The sequence below is a fragment of the Mustela nigripes genome, chromosome 17 (assembly GCF_022355385.1).
Source record: "Mustela nigripes isolate SB6536 chromosome 17, MUSNIG.SB6536, whole genome shotgun sequence".
Taxonomy (NCBI): Eukaryota; Metazoa; Chordata; class Mammalia; order Carnivora; family Mustelidae; genus Mustela; species Mustela nigripes.
Window position 1 is genome coordinate 45,041,302 of NC_081573.1, and position 18,945 is coordinate 45,060,246.

General features: G+C 49.1%; 1 protein-coding gene across 4 annotated transcripts in view; it reads left to right on the top strand.

Moving 5' to 3' along the window:
• ZFHX3 (zinc finger homeobox 3) overlaps positions 1 to 18,945 on the top strand; it is a 246,602-nt gene that overhangs the window by 11,415 nt on the left and 216,242 nt on the right. The window lies entirely within an intron of this gene.

Here is an 18,945-nt window from a genome sequence, read left to right on the forward strand (position 1 = left end):
TCCGTGGGGAGGGGTGTTAGAGAGGGAGAGCTGTGATGTTTGTCCTGTTAAAGGAGAAAGATTGCCCAAGTTGGGTCAACAGCAGGAAAAAAAAAAAAAAAAGGAAAAAGTAATTGCAGACTTAGAGAGGGGAAAGAACTTTCTGGAAAATGGTCTTTTCTTCTTTGGACATACCTGTGTTATAAGAATGGCAAAACACCTGGAGGGTAAAGACCATCACCGGTGCCTGGTGTATTAGAAGGGGGCATTGCCTGGCTTAGTGGTGCACAGGATGTAAACTGGTGTAAATGAGACCCAACAGCAGGTGAATCCAGGAGGGTCGTCACTGCCTCTACACTCATTTAACAGGCCTGGAAGACTCTAAAAGCCATTGACAGACAGGCTCTGAGAGATCAGAGGGCCCCCACTTGGGCACAGGGAGAAGGCCTTTCCTTAGGGCCCAGGCCTGCTTGGTGGAATGTAGGAAGGCAAAGCAAGGAAAACAAACTTAAGCCATGAAGGTAGATGGTGAGAAAGTTGCACGTCATCTTATTTCACCCCATGCTTTGAGATCCTTGGAGACAAGTCACTAAATAAATAGAGTATAATTTAAAGCTGGGGAACTTTGTTTCTTTGCCATCAAGCAGCAGGTGCGAGTTTGCAGAGTTGGCCCCTGGAGTCCCCTCATTCCTAAATTCAGGAGGTGTCAAACCTTCATGTTCTTTTAATGGCTGTGGTTTCTGGATAGGTTTCAAGGGGAAACCCTAAAAATCACGAGTTCCAGGAGGCCAGGCTGGAGCAGGAAGCCCGAGTGCTGGGGCAGAGACCTGCATGTGAGAGGAAAGCAGACGCCTTCCAAGGTAACCGATCCAGAGAGGCCAGGACTGGAGCGTGGCCTGTTCCTTGTTATCACAACAGCCACTGGCGGCCCGAGATTCTGCCTTCTCTTTACCCAACCCCAACACGGCAAGCAGTTAAGGAACAGAGGTGGGATGTGTGGGAAGTCAAGAGTCCACAGTTCTACATAATGAAGGGTTTCAAGAGTGGAGTCATTGGAGAGAGGCCTACACCTGGATGTTTGCACACCTGCATTTTTGTTCGTTCTCTTTTGCAGAGACCCCAAGGCTCCTTTCAGAGGGTGTGTGTGGCTCTGAAGGCCAAGAGAAACTTTTCCTCTCCCCCGTCCTTAAATTACAGGACTAAGGAGATTGTCTGCATTTCGTTTCCAGCATGTTTTCAGAGAGCGTGTAAGTGCCTCTCAGAATGGGCTGGGGTCACACTTTGCTCTTTTATTTAATTGCCCAAGTGTTATTTAACAACATGGGGCAGATGCAGAAGCAAGCACTTTTACACTTTAAAATCAGCCCTTTTGGAATCACAGGGAATTAAATGACTTGGAGACCTTCTGTCTTCCTGACATGGGTCACCTCCCTCTCCCAGCTCTCTTTTGAAGCGGCTGCACTTACTCTGGGATAGAGCTGCTGTTTTCCAGTTCTCCTGAAAACAGCTTTGAGTGACAGGGAACTATTGAGAAACACTTGGTAACTCTTCCAAAAAAAAAAAAAAGGATCTGAGCTGCTTCCCCAACCACCTGAAACTTTAATTTTGGTTTCTTCCCTTCCGTCTTTTATTTGCACAAATGAATACTCAGGGAGGGTGGAAAGGAACCAAATAAAACAGTGCTCTCCGCAGGCCTCCGTTTGGCTCGTTCCAACAGGACAGTGAAGTGCCTTCCTTCTTGCTGCTTTGGGATTGGCTCTAACTGCCGTGTTAAACTCAGTGCCAATTGGACTGCCCAGTGGCAAGGAGCTAAAATAAGCGAGATTTCAGTTTTCATCATTATGACTTTAAATGATGATTACTAGACACTCTCAGGACAGGTCTAGCTCCCCTTGGGTGACCCACAGGTGGTTAGTTCATTAGCATAAATCTGTGATTGCAGAATCCTAGCAAAGTATCATCTGGGGCTGGTGGTGATTTAGCTTGGTCCCTCAGTTCTGGTCACAAGTCGTCGTATCCAGAGAGTGTGTCCTTATGTCCTTATTGTCACTGTGTGGTGTTGGGCATTGGAACTTTTGTGTGTGTGCACGTGCTTCTGAAGTGTTACTGTGAGAGCCTGGAAATGCTAGGGGGCCCAGAGCAGAACCTAACCTAAGAAATGATTTGTACTGTAGACTTGCAGCAGCCTTATGTTAAAACGTAAATATTTAAGTGACTAAGCAGCATTTTATAAAAGTGTAGGGAACCACTCTCATCACTAGGAGGGAATCGACTTGTTCCACCCACTTTTGAGCATATCTGGTTTGCTTTTTAACTGGAGAGGTTTAAGCCTCGTCTTATAGGGGAGACAACAGTGATAGTGATTCTGGCCTGAAGAAACTTGCAAGCTCCAAGTATCTGACACTTGCCTGCCTCACAGGGATAACACGTCTGACTCTGTAACATCAACAAGGATGGTACTTGCTGTGGTTTATGTTTTCATTGGTTATTAAAATGGTTGCCTGCTCTTAGCCTGGCCCATTTCTGTAATGCTTGGGCCTGTTGGGCTACTCTGGTTCCCAAGGCTGGTGTAATTAACCAGGATGGGAGCGTTACCCTAAAAACAGAACAGGAAGACAGATTCCATTACTGTGTACTTCGCAGGGGGATCCAAATGCTGTGGTATGAGAACTTGGTCATAATGGTAATTGTTAGAAATCACAGCACACCCCAGAACCACCATCCTCTGCCTGAGTTAGAGACCGTGGTCAAGGGAATTGGGGACCGGTCTTAATAGAATCCAGGCAAAAGAATGCCTTTGCAGGAGCTAGTCTCCATCAGACTTGAAAGGGTGCCTTTTCTTTCCAAAGCACGGTGTCCTGAGTCCTTAGGCTACTCAAATGGAGAAACATACAGAAGCTAAGATTGAGTCAAATTGCCCCGAGGGAGGAACTCTGGCAAAAATCTTAACTCATTGGCAAGTCACTCTCAAAATCCAGATTAAGGAGAAAAAATACAAAATCAACAACTGTCAGATTTCCTTTCTATATGATGTAAAGTTGGCTGCCAGATTGTCACTTTGCACATGTTCAGAGGACAGTCAGGTATTAGTGGGTCCCCTCCCCCCAATGTGGTCAGTGTCTCCTTTATGGACAGAAACTGGGAATTGACAACCAACTCCTTTGTGCCGATACTACAGCAGTGAGACGCTTAAATGCTTTTTGGATTTCTTTGGTTTTTTCTGTTTCCATTCTTTGGGGCAGGCGACTGAGTGTTGAGTATAAGGCAGTGAGTAGTTTAGCAGTAATGGGTCTGTTTCCAGAGAGTTCTTTGCCCAAGGAGGGTGACTTTGTTTCTCATTTGTAACTTTTAAAGGTGATTTTTTTTTCCTTTGTTGTTTCTTTCCTTCTTTCACCCTTCATCGCTGGAGTTTCTTGCTTTTGCAAGGATGGGGTGTGAATGAAAATGGGAAACGAGACCGAGAAAGTTTGCTAGGTGACAAATTTGGCTTCATTTCAGAGTAAGAGTTCTGTTTTGTTGGTTTTAACCCCTGACAGGGCCTCTGAGTAAAATGCCTGGGCTTAATCTGCCTTTTGGGTGAGCCCTTCTTCCTTCCCACCCGGTGGCCATCACAGAGTCTTGTCCACAGGAGGGTTAATGCCCCGGGGGTTTTTGGTGCCCCTCCCCCCCCAAGCCTTAGCTACCCTCCTTTGTCCTGGGGGCCCAGGCTGGGTGGGGTGGGGGTCTGGGGTGGTTCACCTGCTCATGCTTTTTGAGTTTTGTGCCTCCTCCAGCATTTTCCCATCCTCTTTCCTCCGTGAAGTGGGTCTCAGACTCCCCTAGAAGGGAGGAGTGGGGAGGGCAGAGCATGCCCTCCCTTCGCACCCCCTGCTCCCTCTGGCTATTGCTGGTTTGGGACTGAAGCCATGAAAACCCCTTTGCAGACCACTCTTTGTGATGATGGGGAAGCGCCAACAGCCCTTTCCCCTTCTCTTCTGCTAATCACATAATGGCCTTAAAGGCTTTCTTAAATGATTATCTTGTCTTTAATTTTTTTTTTTTTAAGTGGGTCTTTTGGGGGCAACATTGGGGAGTTTACAGAATATCTTCAGTCATCTGTAGGAAGACTCTGAACTGGGAAAACTGGCTCCGTTGGGCTGTGTGAAAAGACGGTGGAATTTTCATCTGCTGCCGATTTCACGCGCTGTCCTGAAAGTGATTTTGGCCACAAACCTTTGATCTGGGAGTGAGCATCCCCCCCCCCGCCCCCCTCATGCTTCTGGAGGCAGGAATTGGTGACTGCTCAGGCCTCCCTACTTTGTTTGTATATGTGAGAGAGTGTGTGTTGGTGTTCATGTGTGTGGGTGTGTGGGAGTGTGTGTGGGTGTGTTGAGGGGGAGTAATAGCTGAAGAGAAGAGCTGCGTGTTTGGGTGACTGGGGCCAAGGCATGGTGGCAGCTCGTAGGCGGGGAGGGCGCAGTGTGTAGACTTCCTCAGGGGTAAGAAGGGGCTGAGCTTCTTGGAGACGGGAGAGGCAGCAAAAAAGCCAACTTTGCTGGTTTCTTGGTTGTGCCCAGTTTCATCCCGGAATGCCACTGGAGGAAAGTGTTTCTTTCTGAGGCTGCTGGTTGAGCCGCATTTGAATGCACATCTCTGTGGTGGTGGGCTCTGCGTCTTAAACTGCTGGGTCCCAGGCAGCTGTGTGACTTCTTGCTTGGATCTCCTTGGCGGAGAGGCTGGAGTCAGCTGAGCAGAGCGAAGAAAAGACTAAGGGGTTGAGTTCAATATGTGATTCCTGATTCCGGCCCGGCGCCCCCGCCAAAGTCATCTAAGTGCCTGTTCAAATATGGCGGTCTCCCTTCAGTGTATAAAAAGCTCTTTCCAAAAGAATTTTAACTCTTGTAAGTCTATAAAAAGTACATATGTGTGGACATGAACTTATTTGCTTCCCACACTTATGGTCTCCGAGTGGCCTGTTCTGGACAACTTTTCTCTTCCTGACATCTTTCTGTCCAGTGAAAATGTGCTAAAAAACACATGGGTGCTTTTCTTCTCCTTTTAAGCAACTTTTCCTTCTTAAACAATTTTTCTTAACTGCTCAAGAAACAATGCAAGCCTCTTCCACCATTTCAGGCCCTGCTTCCTAAAATGCTCTTTGGCTCAGGGCCTTGGTTCTTAATGTACACTTGGCTTGTCGGGGGAGTGGTTTTTGCTTTCCTTGTAACAGCTCTGTATTTCTCCATGGAACATCTGCATCTTTGCTCAAGCGTCAAGTCAACTTCTGGACACTTAAGGCGCCTGTGGATCATTGCTGAAGTGACTGTTTTTATTTGCATTTATTTTTTTTTAAAGATTTTATTTATTTGAGAGAGACAGGAAGAGCAGGAGCTGAGGGAGAGGGAGAAGCAGACTCCGCACTGAGCAGGGAATCTGATGCGGGATCCAGTCCCAGGACCCCAAGATCACAATGGGAGCTGAAGGCAGACTCCCAACAGACCAAGCCACCCACACTTCCCCTGAAGTGACTATTTTAAGATACACCTGTGTTCTGCCAAGTTCCTGAATGGTGTCACTTTTATATTCGATACATAGTTATTATCAAGGGACAGGCTTTGATAAAGACTGTCAGTCTTATACCTGGCTGTATACACACTTGTTACCTGGGCCTACCTGGTAGGTAGTGGCCGACTTTGAAAACTTGGTTCCAGGTCAAGGATGGCAGTAGGTAAGATGATATCCCCCCACCGCCCACTACCACCACCACTCACATTTTCAAAGAAGTTGAGGCTGGTTTTTCCTGCAACAGGTATGAAACCCAGAGGTGGAGGTGTCTTTAAGGGCAAGTGGAGAACGCCTCCATCTGGGGGAAAGGACCATTGCTTTATCTTGCCCTTGCTGGGAAAGCTATAAACAGTGGTCTGCATGGGAGAAATTGGCGTTAAGAGGAAATCGTGGTGTAGACTCCCCAGTGTCTAATGGGAGGGAGGTGCAGTCTTCCTCATTGGTTGGAGGAATGAGATAATAACACAGTAAAGCTGGGGAGAGGCCAGTTCAATATCAGAGTGCGGCTTATAAACCAGCCCTTAAAACGGGGGTTCTTTTGTTCATACTCAGTTTTGTGGGAGAAGCACAGGTGACTCCGATGTGCTTTTGGGGGGAGCTGGCTCCTGTTCTTCACTCCGCTTTGCCTGTACCCATCTGCCAGGGTCCCAGGCTTGGGGCCTACCTCTGGTCTGGTATAGCTGTGTGACTGCGGGCCAATCCTTGAACCTCTCTGAGCCTTACTTCCTTCATCCGTCAAACGGGCACAGTACACGCTTCACATCTCTAAGGGGAGTTCAGTTGAGGAGAAAACGGTCTTCACAGCACTTGGCATGTTGAGTTCCCTCCCCACAAATGATAGTCCCCATATGCCTTTCCCCTGTGTGTCTTTTGTGGCTGCTGCTGGCCTCCACTAGCCTTGGTTTCCTGGCACCGCGGAAGAAATAAACTCAAAGGTCCAGCATTTCTTCAGCTCTCCCCTTATGGGCTGGGAATAAGGCCCACTCTTTTTAATATCCTGCAACTAAATGTGTGCAGGAGTGAAATAGAGCGTCCTCATCCTCCCTAGCCCTCCCCTCCTGTGCCCCCCACCCTGCCCCCTGAAAGCTGGCAGGCGGCCTTCTAAGTGAGCAGCCCACTCAGTGACCCACCTAGAGCGGCCTTCCCGGGCTGGCTTGTATATGCTAATAGGCCTGACTTGTCCTGGCTTGTTTGTAGTGATTTGTGGAGGCATTTATATGCAAATACTATCAACTTGTTGAGTTAATTATCATGTGCCTCCCCCCACCCCCCCTTCCTGCTGTGCCTCCCAGCCTGGCTCTGCGAAGGCGAAGGCAACCGTTCTCATTCAGGCCTGCGCTCTTCCTGTCTTGCCCTCCTCCGTCCCTTGCCCTGTCCCCTTCCTGTCTCTGCAGGTCCAATCACAGCCCCGTGCTGCTCTGTCTCCCACCTCTGGCCTCTGTTCGTCAGGGATGGGCATGCAAGTGTCTGGTCCAGTTGAAATCCCCCGTGAGTGGTGTCCCTTTGCATGCAGGGCGATCTGGGTCACGTGGCTCTGAGTTTAAACCCCATGTTTTACCTACTAGTTTGAGAAACCGAGCTACCCAGACCTGTGAACCCTTGACACTCAGTCCTCAGTCTGGTGCAAGAGTGGCTGTTGTTTTAACATCATCATCATCATCACCATCATCATTATTATTTTCATGTGCCCACATTGTTTATACCACTAAGTCTTGTTACCACTTCTGAGCGTGCCGAGAAACCATTTTTGCAAAGGGGGTGCCCCCTTCAGCTTCCGCCCCCTGTAAACCTCAGGGTTGAAATGGGCTTGAGTGGACCTCAGTTCTAGTTGCTTCCTGCTTGTGTGTGAGCACTGTTGACATTTGGGGTTGGATAATTCTTTATGGGAGGATGTGGGGGGGCATCCCTGACTTCTCCCCACTTAGGAGCATGTCCATGCCCCCCCACTCAATGAAAATGTCCGGAGGAAATGCCCACTATCTCCTGGGGAGGCAGAATCACCCCAGCTTGAGAATCACTGGGACAGAGATTACATTTATTTTTCTTGGATAAAAAGATGGTAGATTCCTGGGGCGCCTGGGTGGCTCAGTGGGTTAAAGCCACTGCCTTCAGCTCAGGTCATGATCTCGGGGTCCTGGGATCGAGCCCCGCATCTGGCTCTCTGCTCAGCAGGGAGCCTGCTTGCCTTCCTCTCTCTCTGCCTGCCTCTCCGCCTGCTTGTGATCTCTGTCAAATAAATAAATAAAATCTTAAAAAAAAAAAAAAGATGGTAGATTCCTGCTTCATTCTCTAAGTTAGCCATGCTGACCAGCCTCTGAGCTTGTGCTGTGACCCAGCAGATCTCAGATGTTGCCTCTTGCTTAATTTTATGGTCTTTTTAGTATTTGAAAATTGAGACCCTTTCCTTTCAGGGCATGGTGATAACGCTGGTGTTTGAGGCTTTATCATTTTTGGCCTCTGGAGGGCTGTCCCATAGAAATAGAACCCAAGCCCTATATGTAAGCTTACGTTTTCTAGTGGTCATGTTAACAGTAAAAAGCAGGTGGAATGAAGTCTAAAATAGGGGCGCCTGGCAGGCTCAGTCAGTAGAGCGTGTGACTCTTGATCTCGGGGTTGTAATTTCGAGCCCCGCGTTGGGTATAGAGATTACTTAGAAATAAAAAATCTTAACATATGTAACATACACATACATTTGATGCACCCCACAGTATCGCCGTGACTCCTGTTTCAGCAGTTGGGACCAGCTGCCTTTCCAAAGCTCAGGAGCCGCATGTGGCTAGTGGCTTCCCCATGGGACAGCTCAGCAAGATCGAGGATGATTCCAGCCCCTGTCATCCCTCAAGTCAAGCCATGTTCTATTGAGTCTGGGAAAAAGTTTTTTTCCTTCTTGCTTAAAGAAAAAAAAAAAAATGAAGGCTTTATATTTATTCTCTGAAAAGTGGGGCCTTGACAGCACAGCTGCAGCCAAGGAGAGGAGCGTGGAGTGAGGCCCAGGGAGCTGGGCATCTAATCTCTGGGGAAGCTCCCCCGGCCTCTGCGGGGGAGGCCCTCTGGGCAGTACCCTGGGCCTAGCCTGGAAGGAGGGTAAATATTCCGAGGGCTCAATGTACTCTCTCACTCCGAGCAGACTAATGGTTTGGGTTAATTTTGTGTACAAGGCCCCTTTTGTCGGAGAAGGGGGTAAAAGTCCGCAGCTGTGACCGGAAACAGGGCAAGGGCCTACTGGGATGACCTTGTTTTGGAAAGTCTAAATGGAACACTAATGGCAGAGATCTGAGACGGGTGATGTATGTGTGTGTTTGACTGGGCCTGAAGATAAGGTGAAGAGTATTTTAAAAGTTACTTTAGTGCAACCTCCCAGATAATCGCAGGCCTGGGGCCAGTTACAATTTATGGTGAGCTGGTCGTCAGGCCTGTGCATTGGCCTCATTTTATCTTTGCAGTCCAGGCTCTGTAGCTTAACTGGTCGGTGCTCTGTTTGTTTATTTTAGCATTTTTGGGAGCTGGGCAGTGGGGGCTCATCAGGTTTTTCAGGGAAGCTGAGCGACATTTTATAAGGCACAAAGAGCTGTTCCTATAACTGCTGCCGAGTGCCTTGGGACGCCTCACTCCTAGCTGTCCCTAATAATAACGTAAGCTGGGGTGTTGCACTGTAGAGTCTCCAGAAGCCTGGCCTGCAGGGCCACACCTCCCACAGTGCCACAAGCCTGCCAAAGGTGTGAGCTAGGGAGGAGGTGTGGCGGCCTTAATATAGCTCAGGCCGAGGTTCCTTTCATCTCTGAGGTCAGCCTTTTCCTGTTGCCTCTCCAGTTCCTGAAGCGGTGTCTCTGGGCTGCACAGGACACCGCGCACACATTCTTTCCAGACAGGACTGCTTTGGGTGGTGAGAGCCTAACTTTTTCTGGACAGCAGATGCCTCGTGGGATCTTGTGTCACCCATGGTACCCTTTCATCCCTACATTGAGCCAGTCCCTAAACACTGCCATTCTTCTGGCTTAAAAGAAGCTTACAAAGCTGCCATTGATTTGACGGAGGCATTTGAACAGTGACTGGCTGCCTCACCTTCCTACCCCAGGATTCCCTAGGAAGCACCTTGCACCACAAATAGTCCCAAGCTTTGTGCTTGAAAAAAGTGTGTTCTTCAGCTACTAGGGACTTGGCTTTTAAAAATACATTTTATAACCGGGTCATGGCACTTGGGTGTTGTTAAATCCTGCCTGGTTTCTTATTTGCAGTTTGACAAAGTGTACTTTGGTTGGGGTAGGGGTTTGTGTGTGGGGGGGTCTTTTCTTGAGAGGCAGTAAAGGATAAAATGGGATATTCTTCTGAGTTTGGGACTTAATGACAAAAATAACTTATTTATGGATAGAGTGGAATATGTTTGTGGATACCCCCCCTTTTTTTTGAGGGGGGGATGTGGTTTAAGGTTCCTTCAGACTTTTCAGTTTACCCATCTGCTAAGCCACTGCCATCTGCTTTAAAAAATTTATTTTTTCATTTTAAATCCTCAAAGACAAAGGGACCTGGAAGCTCAGACCTGTCCTGCCACATTCCTGAGTAATTTGGTTTTGATTAACCCAAGGAGAAAAGTTGGTTTCTCCTAGCGACCGGGGGATCAAAGCACCAGGAGGGGCAGTTCCCCTAATACACTGGGCTCCTGTCTCCTGCCGCCTGCTCCCCCCCCCTGGCCTTTTCAACCTCCCCCTCTTTAGAAAGCCTGAGCAGGAGTTATTTCCACTTTCTGACTCTCAGAGGTGGAAGTGTATCCTGGAGCTTCGGATGGACAGACCAGGGAGCAATACCACCCCCCCTCCTTTCTTCCTAAACTCCTTTTCCCCCCACAAAGCTGCAAAGCACATTCCTGTGTTAATCCTGCTGCTGGAGGAATGCAAATGGCTGTAATTGTGTGCCCCAGGACCAAGCCTTCCGCATCTGTGCAGCTTTTCTTCTTTGAGGAGGTGGCTAAAAAGTTCATTTACATGGAGAAATGAGACTGGCCTGTGATCCCTAGTGATAGGATGGGCACTTTCTAATAGGAAAGGGGCCTTGTCTGTGGTCTCTGCACCTCCTCCCTGTTCTCTCCCCATTTTAAAGTGTCTGTATACTGGCGGGGGGGGGGGGGGGGGGGGGGGGGCCCGGGCCCGGGGGGGGCATATTTTGGGGGAGGGGGAGGGCAATTAAAAGGGGGGGGGCACTGCTTTTGACAGTAGGAAGTCAAGCTGGAGTATTATTAGACAAAGCTTGTCGTAGGCAATCCTTGCGTTAAACTACAACAAACAACTTATTATTTTAAAGCAAACTTTCAGTCTCAGAAGTAATTGATGACGTTTTGGAGAGGTGCACCATGCCCCCGACCTTGTCTAGCTTCTGACAGACTCCTGGACTGGCCTTCCACCTTTTTCCCCCCTTCCTTAACTTACACTTGCAGTTTGGCAAGTGGGTTATTTGGATACTAAGAAGTATCACTGGGGAGTCGGTACACTGTAACTTTAGGGGGATGTTCAAAATAGACCTGAAAAAATCCTGTCTGAGTCCTGTTGAATGATACCTAGCTCCTGGCTGAATCAGAAGTTGAAAGGCAGCCTGAGGTTCCAGGACAGCACCTTTCTAGAGAGAAACACAGTACGAGTCACATGTGTAACTGAGAGTTCCAGGAGCCACATTCAAACAGTTAGAAAGTGGTGGAATTAATTTTTATAATTTAGCCCGGTATACCAGAAATGGTGTCGTTTTAACATATTATCAAGGTAAAGAAGACTGTTAATGAGACATTTTCATACTTAAGAAAAAATCCTGTGTGTTTCATACATCTAGCCCATGTAACAGGCTCACAGGCTTGGTGGCCCCAGGTGCTAGTGGCTCCCTCTTGGACCAGGCAGGGCTCACTTAAAAGGATGCTGGGGTGCCTGGGTTGCTCAGTGGTTAAAGCCTGTGCCTTCTGCTCAGGTCGGGATCTCAGGGTCCTGGGATCGAGCCCTGCATCGGGCTCTCTGCTCACCGGGGAGCCTGCCCCCACCCTGCCCTCTGCCTGCCTCTCTGCCTACGTGTGATCTCTGTAAATAAATAAATAAATAAATAAATAAATAAATAAATAAAATCTTTGGGAGTGGGGGAATGATGCTGCCCTGGGCTCCTCCGATGCATTCCGCTGATGGAGTGGAGTCACCCAATGTCTCTTGTGACCAGCTGCTTTCATTTACTGGAGTTCAGGGGTACAGGCCTCAGCTGCACACAGTTTATTCTATGAAGACGGTGCAACTCCCGTCACACCCTCACGGGATTGTCAGGAAGCGAAAATACGATGCTGCTGTGCAGACGTCTTGTAAATTGCCTTCCGCTGCTTGTACCTACGGGTGGAAGACAGAGGTATCCGTCCGCTTTGGAGGGCTCTCCAAACAAAGAATCCCTTCGGTTGCAGCAAGGTGGGCCAGACCCTGGCGGGAGAGGGGGATATGGCAGAGTGGAGCCGCTGTTGTCCGTGTGAGCTCTGAGGTGTTTAGGACAACACCCTTGCTGCTTTGTATGGCGGCGAGATTGGGTGTGTATCTGGGACCCATATATAGTGGATCATCCGCGCACTCTCTCTCCGTCCCGCAGGCTGCTGGCCTAGTGTTGGGGCACGTGTGGTTGACAGGTGTGGTTTGTCGCCTGCTGGGGCCTTCCTTCTGGAGTCTGCGGTGCTGCCCAGGTGTGAGGTGCAGGAGCTGCGGCGGTTGTCCAGGTCACCAGTCCCAGCCAGAATGCCCTTCTCCTTCTCCACCCCTAATGTTTCTTTCGGATTTCGGATTTCTCACAGTATCTTAATGCCATGCACAGAACACTTTTTTTCTCTAGTCTGGGGCGGGTGGGCATTTCTAGCTGCAGGAGGTGAAAGCGAGGGACAGAGGGGGATAAGGACAAATCAGAAACCACTTTGCATGGGAGGGTAGGGGATGTGATAGAGACAAGAAGCCCCCATCTAGACTTCTTTTGGTTTTGTTTTGTTTTCTTTTCTTTTAGTTTTAACTGAGAACAGAATGTTTAAAAATTATTAATTAATTAGCTAAGATCAGGAGTTGTATGCTCTACTGACTGAGCCAGCCAAGGGCCCCCAGACTTTTTTTTTTAATTTAATGGGCAGCTAATACTTTTCTCCTGTTCGGTTATCAAGTGGCTTCTTCTCAGAACTAGGTGACTTAGGTCCTGCTCCCCTTACAGCTCTTATGGGTAAAGTAGCAGCAGGGAAAGCTGTCCCCTGGCTTCTGCTAATAGAGGGAATGGTGGGAAAGCGAGGCCCATGGTCGATCATCTTCTTTCAGAGCATCGTGAAGGACTGGGCTTTTCTCCCTAGTGATCTTCGCCTTCCTTAGTCGATGCATGGGATCAGCCCAGCTTCCCTTCAGCCGCGCCGTGGCCAGGGCACACAGCCAGGCTCTGCCGATTCCGGGGCCTCCCGGGGGCGGGGGTGGTGGACGGTGGGATTTGTGTCCCCGGTAAGGCGAGAGGCGGGTGTGGGTTTGGGGTTTTACGGGGGGAGGTATCTGATTCCTTCCACAGGCCAGGGAAAAACTGTGAAAGTGTGAGGTTGAGTGGCCCCCGGCGCCGGCCTCTGCTGGGGACGAGGTAGCGCAGCTGTCTGACCCCGGGTGAAAAGTTCAAATCTGCATTTAAAAAGAGTGCCAGGAGCCACCCCACCCCCTCCCCCAGTCAAGTTGAAGCCCTGCGCGTTGTGGAGGCTCCAGCCAGGCCTTGCGCGGGGATATCCAGCCGTTCCGCGTGCCCGTCGGCGCTGACCCGGGGGTGCTGGACGTCGGAGGGCGGGGTGGCGGCGGGCGTCCCGGGACGCGCTTCTCCCACAGCAACAGTTGCTGCGCACCAGGCGGCCCCCACCCCGCCTGGAAGGAGAGGGAAGTTTCTCCTTCCGCCAGACGAGGGGGGAGTTTAACCCCTTTCTCCACACCCTCCTGAGAAGGGGGTCTTTCTTTTCCAGCGTCCTCCTTCCGCTCAGGCCGCTGTGGGCTGCGTGGAGGTGCTGGCAGGGCTGGAGGGGACCCTTCTGGGGAGGGGGGTAGAGTGATGTCTGGTGGCCGAGGTTCCGTTTCCACAGAGGGGATCCTCCCTTGGCTTGAGCTTGTCGTTTCAAAGTCTGTCCTGGACCTGTTTGCGCTGAGTGCGTAAGCCCCCTTCCCCTCTGTGCCGTCCCGCTGTCCTGAGTTTTTCTCCAACCTTCCATGGCCTTGGGGAAGGAATCAAGATGGGCTTCGAGGGGTCAAGAAGGGCTCAGGCTTGGGGAGGGGGGAAACCAAGGGGGTGGGGTGGAGAGGGGAGCCTGGTCTGCTACTTGCATTCAGCCCTGAGATGGGACAGAGAAGCGACAGTGTCCGTCTGCCGTCTTCCCCTTTCTCCATCCTGTGCCAGTGTCCCCCCCCTGCACTGAGGACTGTCTGGCCATTGCCCTGCCTGGAAACCCCTCCACTCAGTCTCTGATTAGTTTATGCCAACGTTTAAGTGACTGTAAACAGTTCGGCCTCTCCAATTTTATATCCCTAAAGGGTCTTGAGTCTGAATGCAGTTGGGCATTGGGCCCCTGCGGTGTCTGTGACTTCCCCCACCCCCCTCCCAATGCTAACAGGCAGGTCTTTAACCTTCCCAGAGGAGGCAGATAGAGTCCTCTGCAAGCCCCAGGACCTGGGACCACCTCCTTGTTGTTTTCCTTTGGTTCTGAATACTGAGATTTAGAAAGTGGTGTTGGGAGGCCCCTATTTGTAGGACTGGAAGTTGAAGAGCGAGGAGAGGAAAGCTTCTTTGAAGGGAGAAGTCTGTTGGTTCTGATCTCTTGTTTGGGGAGGAAAAGAGAAGTTTCCTGTGTTCCCCCTAGTTTGTCAAATGCGCTCATGGATTTTGACTCTTAAAAGGCTAAAGTAAGACCTTAGCACTGACAAGGTGGCGTAGTGTACCTTTGTTTCATTTTGCCTGACTCCTTCTTGTTTAAAGGATACTTGGGAACTTAAGGTTTTGGATGCCACCCTACCCCCACCCCCCGCCACTAGAAGTGTGGTGAAGGATCTGTTTGGTTATTGTGGCACATCTCGTTCCTTTTGCCTTTACCAGCGTGGGACATTCCTATTTGTTCTTTTCCTGTGGGAAACACGGGAATTCAATGTCTTGAGGGCCACACGGGGTCCCTTTTCCCACAGGGTTCCAGAATGTACATTCTGTTAAGGAGCCGGCATTCCCTCTGAAATCCCAATGCCCTCACTTCCCCGTGCCCACCTCTTCCTCCACACTTCTCTCAAGGGCACCCTTCTTTGCAGCTACAGGACCACTGTGACCTGCAGGGGAAGGAGAGGGAACATCATCCTTTGGTCCATTTGCCTTCTGGTTCGTGCGTTCAAGTCCTGGGCAGTTCTTTCTGTTGGCTGTGGTGGCTCGGAGTCCAGTTATGCCATCACAGGGGCATTTTAATTAGCAGTGCCTTAGTCATTAGTGAGTTATTGTTTTTGTCTGGAAACACTTAAGTACTGTTTACTCGATGTCTCAACGAAATGCAAAACAGCAATTAAGCAGAAATTTGTTGTATGAGGCAGGAACCAAAATGGATTGTCAAAAGCAGGTTGTGGTTCGTCCCACAAAAGTTGTTTCTCCTTCAGCCTCCTGATAACTGGATTGTTCCAGAACCTGTCTTCATGACCTACTCCCTAGAGTTGTCTGATAGAAGGAACTTTATATCTTTATATAAACTATACTATCTATCTATCTATCTATCTATAATACTATATATCTTTATATTTCTTTATATACTCAGGAACTTTTATATCTTCCTGTGTCGTTCATTCACTGGTGTGGACATTTAGGTTTGGTGAAGTGTTAATGTTTACTTTTTCCCCCTGTTTGGGTTTGTTTGTTTGTTTGGTCTGCTACCTGGGATATTTCCCAAACCCATTTCAAATGAAGATGAATTATTTGTGAGAACTCATGCATAGCTTCCATTTAGAGAACTTGAACATATTTTCTTCATAGTTTTCTAGATCAGGTGCCACTGTTAGCCTAGTAAACCCTTATTGACCTCCTGAGTGTTGAGGCACTGGGATAGATCTTCTTTTTACTTTAAATTTTGTATGGATTCGTGGAAGAGGGGCTAAGGCTAGGGCAGAGCTAGAGAGGCACTAGAATGCCCCCCCCCCCCAAAAGGTCTAGAGGATGCGCATGTGCATTTCCCACAGCTTGGACAGGAACCCAGAGGAAGGAGCTGCTCCTTGTCGAAAGAAACAGCCAACTGCTTTGGTGGGGTTCTCATCCCCTGGAACGCAAGGCTTATGGACAATGCAATCCAAGGAGAAGGCTAAGGGAGCTGTGTAAGGCGGGGCAGAGGGGGTGGCAGGCGAGTGAACTCTGAATTATATCATGTCGTCCAGGAGACACGTTGGTAATAAAACTCTTCGCACCAAGTTCGTCATGGGGACCCTGGTTTCTCACTGCTCAGGCTCTTGTCTCATGCTCCCTGTCTCTTCTTCTTCTTCTTTTTTTTTTTCCTTTCTCTCTTTTCCCTTCAAACAATATCTTCTGACTTCCAGATTTCTGATAAATTGATAAGAGGCATTGCGTGAGTCAATAGAGCTGTAGACACTTTGCCAATATAACCCCGGCTCTATTGATCTGCCAGTAAATTAAAGTCTTACTTAGAGGCTGCCGATATTTCTAATCTCCTGCCTCACCAATTACATCCTCCCAGCTACCTGGAAAGGGGACTTGAGCCTTAGGACCTTTTTTGTTGTTGTTGTTTTACCAGGGGCTGCTGTTCTTCCATGGGGTTGGGGAGGGGCACTTGTGTTTTTTAGAAAGGGGAATGTAGAAGAAAATGAACCAGCTTCATTCCTTGTATGGGATCTGTGTTCATGCCACAGGTTTAGTACTAAAAAAAAAATTCTGGAAAACAAATCCCATCAAGGTGGTTACTACCTCTTTACAGCAAGTCTGCAACGCCACTCCTACCCTTGGATTTGCTCCAGGTTTGGAGATAAAGTTTAGAGTTGGTACTATTGGAGATACTCTGGTGTCTTTTATGACTGTCTCTCACTTTTTTTTTTTTAAGATTTTATTTATTTATTTGACAGAGAGAGATCATAAGTAGGCAGAGAGGCAGGCAGAGAGAGAGAGGAGGAAGCATGCTCCCTGCTGAGCAGAGAGCCTGATGTGGGACTCGATCCCAGGACCCTGAGATCATGACCTGAGCTGAAGGCAGCAGCTTAACCCACTGAGCCACCCAGGCGCCCCTGTCTCTCACTTTTTAAAGAAACATTTTATTTTTCTCACCTAATCTCTACACCCCATGTGGGGCTCGAACACCCAACCCTGAGATCAAGAGAGACATGCTCTTCTGACTCAGCCAACGAGGTGCCCTAACTGTGTCTCACTTTTAAATATTTTTGACAGTCTTTCTCTTGAACTGGAAGAAAATGGGAGATTTTTTTAAAATTAAAAGCTGGGTTATTTGTGTTTGTCACTTAAAAAGAAATAAATGCTTGAGAGTTTGTGGAAAAGAAGAGATTGGAGAGGCTGCCCAAGATAGGAATGGCTGGAGGCATGCCCCGTTCTCATTAGAGCAGAGGAAAGCAGGGGAGAGAATCTGTTTCTTTCTCCATCTTAACTTTTGCCCACGGTGCCCCTACTGTCAGTCCCCTCTCTGCCCCTCCCTCAGTGGTTTGAAGTTGAGTAACAATAACAATAGCTTAAAGATGTTCCTGCAGGAGCAATGGGGCTCATAGAGTTCTCTACCGGGATGCCCACTTTCCACCATGGTGGTTAGGGCAGATCGTTCATCTGATAAGCTCCTTTCAAGTCCCGTTTATGTGGTTGGCTTTGAGAAGGAATCTCCAGATAAATGCTCTGTTCTCTCTGATACTCCAGAAGGGGGGGGGGATCAATGGCAGGGATAATTCTTTCCCTTGTCCAACACGCACTTCAATGTGTTTCTACCATGAGCGTTATTCTTTTTCTTTTCTTTTTTTTTTTTTTTCCAAAGTAGGCTCCATAACCAGTATGGGGCTTGAACTCACAACGCTGAGATCAAGAATCATGTTCTCTATTGAGCTATACAGGCATACCTCAAAGTTGTGTTTTTTGTTTTCGTTTTTGTTTGTTTGTTTGTTTTGTTTTGTTTTGTTGTTGTTTTGCTTTGTTTTGTTTTGTTTTAAACCAAATGTTCAGCCCTGGAGCCCCATTCTCCAGCCCTGTGAGGAAGGAAGCACTGTTGGGAAGTGCCTATGTCCCAGTTAGAAAGAACAATGTAGACCCAGTTCCCTGGGAGTATTTCTGGTCGTCTTCTCTCTTCTCTCTTCACCTCTCAAGTGGGAGAGGTTGATTGTGAGCTTAGGTTGGGTAATGTGGGAAGCTTGCCAGGAGGTTCATCAGCTGGCTGAGTAAGGGGGCAGAATGGAGGGTGCATGGGGGCCCGAGCATGGCCTTGCAGAGCTGAGATGACTGCCTGCCTGAGGCGGTGATTGAAAGCCGCTTAAGGGTGGGTTAGGTCTCCTCGCATGGGGGCTGGAGGAGACTGCCTCTCCATGCTTCCCTTGGCTCCTTTGGGCTGAGTGAGTGAAGGAGATGTTAGACAAGGAGAAACCCCAGGAGGTTAGGATTGACTTTCCCCTTTGTTTGGATTGCATTGTGTTGTAGGAGGTGTTTAAATCTTGTTCACACCTGTCGAGGCTGAGGCCTGGCTTTGAGAGCAGTTTGTAACAAGACTTCTGTTGTTGTTGCCGAAAAGGTTTCTAGCTCACAACAGAGGAACTTTATTGTAGCAACTTGTTAATGTTCAATTAGGCAAATTCTGGGTGCCCTGGGGCAGTGGAAGGGCTGCTGCCTTTTCCTGGCTGCCCCTGCCGCTTTCTCAGGGATGGCATGGGGAGGAACAGGCCTGACCCAGGGCTCCTCCAGGGGCAGGTGGGGTCTCTATGGAGGGGGAGAGCCCCTCCGAGGAGTTGGACGTGGGACAGGGTGCAGACGGCTGCTCTGAGGCCAGGTCTGTGCCTTTGGTTGTGATAGTCTTGCCCTGTGTGTGGGCACTTGCTAACTGTCCTGACCATGGGTGGGGTGTGGGCCGTGTCTCTCAGTTTGCATATGGGTTGGGCAGGGGATGGGGAGGACCCCAAACCCAGTGAGAGGCAGCTTCAGTATCTGCTGCCCCCCCACCCCGGCCCTAGAACCCTGTTATCTTTGGGAATCGGAGTCTGACTGGCTACATCTGCATATGTTCTCTGGTCTTCTTTCTGGGGCACGAATCTTCTTGAATGACTGTCTGGTACCTGGATGGACAGTATTTTCCACCTCCTGGCGGACGGAGGTCTTGCGACTGTGGGCAAAGAACACAGGAAGCTCATTTCTCCAGCAGGAGGTTTGGCTTGGAGGTGCTTGCGTTCTGCCACAGGAATGGGTTGGGCTGACCCT